This window comes from Raphanus sativus, unplaced genomic scaffold (assembly GCF_000801105.2).
Source record: "Raphanus sativus cultivar WK10039 unplaced genomic scaffold, ASM80110v3 Scaffold4313, whole genome shotgun sequence".
In the NCBI taxonomy this organism is placed as follows: Eukaryota; Viridiplantae; Streptophyta; class Magnoliopsida; order Brassicales; family Brassicaceae; genus Raphanus; species Raphanus sativus.
The window spans coordinates 1-5988 of record NW_026619615.1 but is presented as its reverse complement, the minus strand read 5'-3'; the positions used below and the strand labels follow the sequence as shown (position 1 = coordinate 5988).

General features: G+C 40.1%; 1 pseudogene; it reads left to right on the top strand.

Moving 5' to 3' along the window:
• The first annotated feature begins 3653 nt into the window (after window positions 1–3653).
• LOC108833514 (syntaxin-112-like) lies at window positions 3654–5554 on the top strand (annotated as a pseudogene).
• The last annotated feature ends 434 nt before the right edge of the window (window positions 5555–5988 follow it).

The following is a 5988-nucleotide window of genomic DNA, read 5'->3' as shown; positions in this document are numbered from 1 at the left end:
TACATCTGATTCTGCGTGTGTAACACCTGTTTCGTCTTCTTGCTGCTCTGTTTCTGCATTCGCGGTTTCTTCTTGTTGTGTGCTGGCTATAAACGGACCATTCCCTTCGTTTACAGTCAATCCCCACGTCATATGGAACATACCAGAGTCGTCTTGTCCTTCCTTAGTAGCTCCCTTCCAATTCCAACAAGTCTTCTCGTCAAAAATTACGTCCCGACTTACGACTATCCTTTTGAAGGTAGGATTATAAAGTCGATAAGCTTTCGTGCCTGGTTCGATTCCGAGATGAACAAGAGCTTGAGAACGATCATCAAGTTTTCTTAGATGAACTGAATCTACTTTCGCGTGAGCAACACATCCAAAAACTCTTATGTGACCTACGTTAGGCTTTCCTCCCTTCAAGCTTTCGTATGGAGTTTTATTCTTCAATGCTCTAGTAGGAACACGATTGATCACATATGTTGCGTGTCGCACGGCTTCTCCCCACATGTAGTTCGGTACCTTCATAGCTTTCATCATGCTTCGAGTCATCTCCATTAAAGTACGATTCCTTCTCTCCACAACTCCATTCTGTTGTGGAGTATATGGTGCTGTTAAATGGCGTTTGATGCCATGTTTGTTGCAGAAGTCTTGGAAATCCTTTGACGTGAACTCTCCTCCTCTATCCGTACGGAGTGTTCCGATTGTCTTGTTTGCTTCCCTCTCAACAAGGGCTTTAAAACTCTTGAATCTATCAAAGGCTTCACTCTTTTCTCTCAACAAAATAGACCACATATATCTCGTACAATCATCAACTATGACGAAGATATAGTTGTTGTGACCTTGTGTTGCCGGTGATATGGGACCGCACAGATCCGCGTGTAACAGCTCGAGAGCAACCGAAGCTCTGTATGCAGTTGCTGCAGGAAAGCTGTGACGCGTCTGCTTCCCGACCAAACATGAGTCACACAACTGCTTCTCTTCATGTATTTCAGGTAAGCCACGAACCATATCATGTGTTGCCATGACCCTTATTGTCTTGAAGCTTATATGACCAAGGCGTGCGTGCCATCTCCATGGTTCCTCCTTGATCTTTGCGAGTAGACAAGTAGGTTTACCGACTTTGAGTGATATCTTATATAGACGATTAGAAGCTCTCTGAACTTTCACCAAAAGTCTACCGCTTGGATCTCTCAAAGTGAGGTAATTCTCTTTCATCCTTATGTCACACCCTTGTTCAGTTGCTTGACCCAGACTTAGTATGTTACTCTTCAAGTTCGGTATGTAATATATGTCGGTTAGGAGCTTCTGTTCCCCTGTCTTGGCTTCAAAGAGAATAGATCCTTTGCCGTTTATATCTACATACGAGCCATCTCCGAACTTGACTTTTCCTTTGATGTTCTCGTTGAGCTCTGAGAAGTAAGATCTTTCACCAGTCATGTGATTGCTCGCACCGTTGTCTAGATACCATATGCCATCTTCTTTCTTGCTTGGCTCTAGTGAATTCGGTAAGACTTTCTCTTCGTTGAGATACACAACTTGATGCATGTATAACGCAGCTTCTGCTACCTCCGTTTCTGTCTTGTTGAGCTCTTGTTTCTCTTCTTTCTTCTCAGGACACACGGATTTGAAGTGTCCCTTCTTCTTACAATTGAAGCATGTGATCTGGGAGTAGTCTTTCTTCTCTTTGTTCCCCTCGCCAGTGTTGCTTCTTCCTCGTCCTCTACCTCTGTTTCCTTGACCACGACCACGATATGATCCTCTTCCTCTGCCTCTCGAGTTCTGATCGCTTGATGTTTCAGTGCTTGAGAACAACAGATTGTTTTGTTGATCATATGCAGTTTTGCCTTTGACTCGTTCTTCATATGCTTTGAGTCTTCCAATAATATCTTCAAACGAGGTTTTGTTTAGATCAAGCATCTGCTCTATTGATGCCGTCATGTGAATGAATTTCATTGGTAGACTGTTGAGAAGTTTCTTCACGAGCTTTGGTTGATCAATGCTCTGTCCCAACGAGGACGCTTTTGATGCAAGCTCTGTTAACTTGCTCGTGAAGTTATCTATACTGTCCGAGTCTTCCATACTTAATCGATCGAATTCATTCATCAGCGTTAGTAGACGAGCTTCTTTAACGCGTTCAACACCAAGGTTTCTGGTTTTAATGGCTTCCCATATAACTTTAGGGGAGTCATCTTCTCCGGCTTGTAAAACCATCGCTTCAGGTATTGAACCGAACAGAAGTCCCGTTGCGAGATCGTTTCTTTCTTCGTCGTCAGTGCCTGGATCTACTGCACCCCAAACTTTGTGAACCTTTAACAGAATCTTCATCCTCTTTGCCCAAACAGTGTAGTTCGTCGTATTGAGCATCGGACAGATTACAGCACTCGGAAAGTCTTCTCTTCTTCCTAGTGGCTTCATCTCTGTTAAAGCTTTTGTATCAGCCATGGATACAGCTTCTCGATTTCACAATCACACAAAAACCTAAGCTCTGATACCAAATAAAGTCGCCTAAGGATCGAATGTGTGAATGTGCAAAGCTTGTTAATAAAACAGTTTCTTCGTTTTATTAAACTCTTAACTTCTTGAGATCATCTTACAATATAGATCTCTATATATAGGGTCTTAGCTTAACCTATTACAATGTGATCTAGAAACTTAACATAAATCTAAATCAAGTTTTTCCTTTTTAGTTATTCAAACTTCCTTTTATGAATAACTTGTTTCCTAAGCTATTTTTGAAGCTTATCCAACAAAAACAACATACAGAAGAACAAGAAGCATCATGATTCATGAACCTTAATCACTGTTCAAGCAATCATATACAGGATCTGGCGTGAGAGAAATCAAAGACTCCACAATGGATCATCAACACCACCGCAAGTAATCTTCAAAGAGATTGACAGGCAGGTCCGGAACGTTATTTTGGCAAGGAGGCATCGTAGAAATTTCAAAAACCTTATGAGGATATGGCTAAGACATGAGTAAAAGCTAACCACATACTCTTATCGGTTTAAATTAAGCTCTCCCCTGTTTTTTTTTTTTTTTTTGGCTTGGGTTTGCTTCTCGTTTTATCAATTTTGTACAAGTACAAACTCTCTCATTTTGATTAATGATATTCACATACTTATCAAAAAAAAAATGATTCATGAACTTGAACCAGTCATATATATATATGTATATTAATCAACTTTGTTTGTAACTTTTAATACGCTTGTTTAATTGTCTGTATACTGACTGAAACTGATCAATAAAAGGTCAATGCTTTGTATTACTATTACCTTTGGCAGGAACGGTGTCGCTTTGTGTCTTATTGCTTTTGTTGATTTAAATAAGTAAGAAACGACACCGTTTACTTTTTCACTTAAACGACACCGTTTTCACATAAAATCAAAATAGGAACAGCTAATTTTGTTCCGATTAAAGACGCGATTAAAAGGGATTTCTGAAAATCGGATTCTTGAAGATCTTCTTTATAAGAGAGAGAGAGAATAGCGACGTTGATTGATCGAGAGAGGAGCCGTTCATTGCGAATCAAGCATTATTTAGGTAATACATCTTCTTCTTCTTTCTCATAATTCTTAGGATTTCTATACATTCCGCCATTGTTGAACTCGCTTTGGTCTCTCTGTTATAGTTCTTCTTCCCGAAGAACAGAACAGACACGACGACAAGTTATGTGGCAAGCGAAGAACGACACAGAATCAGAGCACGACGTCGAGAGAAAGGCTATCTCCATCGAGAAACCTTCTCTGGTTTCTTCGCAGAGATCCAAACCATCAAATCCTAATTGAAGACATCACTCGAGACCAAATCCACACACAGCGCCAAGATCTTCCGCCGATTGAGAGATATAGAGAGAGAGAGAGAGAGGATGGAGTCCAACAGCGTCTCCATCTCACGCAAGGCCAACGCTGTCAAAACCCTAATCTTATCGACGCCATCGAGACCGTAGGACTGGTTCTTTCGTAGACAGGACACGTGTTTCGATCACTAACGGTGTAAGGGCCAAACTGAGGGAGACGATCTTTGCTGAGTACAGAGAAGATCTGAAAAGGAAGTACTTTTTTTTTTGCGACTGATGAAGAGCCAAGCAACGAGCACATGGAGTAGATGATGATATCTGGAGATGGGTTAGAGAAGACAAGCCGGATATGGATTTGAAGACCAAGGAAAGACATGAAGCTGTGAATGACATAAGAGGAGTTTTAACAGGCTTCATCAAGTGTTTCTTGATATGCCTGTTTCTTCGTATGTGCTCCTCCTTCGATGATGGAACATGTATCCGGAGGCAAAGCACAAGGAGAGGTTTCGTCAACATCTTATCTTGGCAAAATATAATAACGTGAAACCTAAAAACTAGTTTAAACCGTCTGATCCAGCACTTCGTGTCTAATTGTTCTGTTGGTTTGTTTCCCCGCAGGTAAAGGTGATACTCAAGGAACTTGAGGGACACCATTTTTGTGTCTGTTTTCATTCCTGATAACAATAGCTTAGTGTAAGTTCCCTTTCTCGCTTTTGCTTGAGTTTTTCCCTAAATAATTTTCCTCTAGGAATTTTTTAGGCGAATCATCTAGAACAAAGTTTCATTCTCATTGAATATCATTGTTCTGTAGGAGTTTAGATTATGTTGAAAACAATATATCATCTTAGCTCTTCTCCAGTGACATCTTCTAGCTGTGAATGGTCACTTTTTCGTGTTGGTAACATCTCCTGGTTGTAGAGTTATAAGTGGAGCTATCATCATAGTATAATCCTTGCTGCAATGTGGCTTATACACACATAAAGTGATGGGGTAGAAGAAAAATTAAGGAGCCGTCAAAGTTTGGTCGTGCTTCTTCAGTTATTTGTTTTAGTTTAATTTTGGTATCTTAGAATAATCTGAGAATGCTAAAACTCGAGTGTTGTTTCTTGTTTTTGCAGGTTTGAACTTTCTCCATATGATAGTGGAAATTCACGCTATCACCATCGTTGTTGGAGAAATCGAGAGAGTGGGAAGAACCATACACACATAATCACGCCTCCAGATATCATTTTCTACCTTAGTACAAGGTATTGAAATTGTACATTTAAATTTTAATCGAGCATCATCTCTTTCTGATTACCCACGAGGGGTGTCACTATTAGTAAACGATCTCTTATTTTGCAGTGCTTGTGGTAGATGGAAACTTACGAGTGTTATATCTCTGATTTTATATGAATGTCATGCTTTTTAGTTTTGATTTTGATTATAAAAAGTTTATTTTGTTCCATGTTTTGCTCTCTTGGGTGCTTTCTCGTATTGCTTTAGGTTAATTGAGTTCGAAGCTTGCAGTCTGCTTAAAGCTATTGTGTCTTTCCGCACTATTCTACCCAACTTTGTTGTTCAACCTTTTGAGGAACATGGTGCAGTCTGAATTCAGATGGTGGGATGTTGGTGAACATTTCAATTCCTTGGTCGATATAGTATGTCTCCATTTGAGGTCATTGGAGTCCATTTTGTTTGTACGAATATTATTATTTGCTTTGTATGAACTCGAATTATAAAAAAATAACATGGTGATTATTGTATTTGTACATAAGTAAAAATATTTGAACATTTACATTATAAATTCTAATAATTGTTAGGGTTATATTGTGAAAAGGCCCATTTCCGTCACACAGGCCCATTTCCGAGCCTAAGGTTAGGATATACGTACCTAAGGTTAGGATACCCGAACCTAAGGTTAGTTTTATCCGAGCCTAGCCTTAGTCTCCCGAGCCTAGGGTTTAGGGTTACCGAGCTTAGGATTTAGGTTACCGAGCCTAGGGTTTGGGTTTAGGGTTTAGGAGTTTAGGGTTTAGTTTTATCCGAGCCTAGCCTTAGTCTCCCGAGCCTAGGGTTTAGGGTTTAGGGTTTGGGGTTTAGGGTTTGGGGTTTAGGGTTTAGGGTTTAGGGTTTAGGGTTTAGGGTTTAGGGTTTAGGGTTTAGGGTTTAGGGTTTAGGGTTTGGGGTTTGGGGTTTAGGGTTTAGGGTTTAGGGTTTAGGGTTTA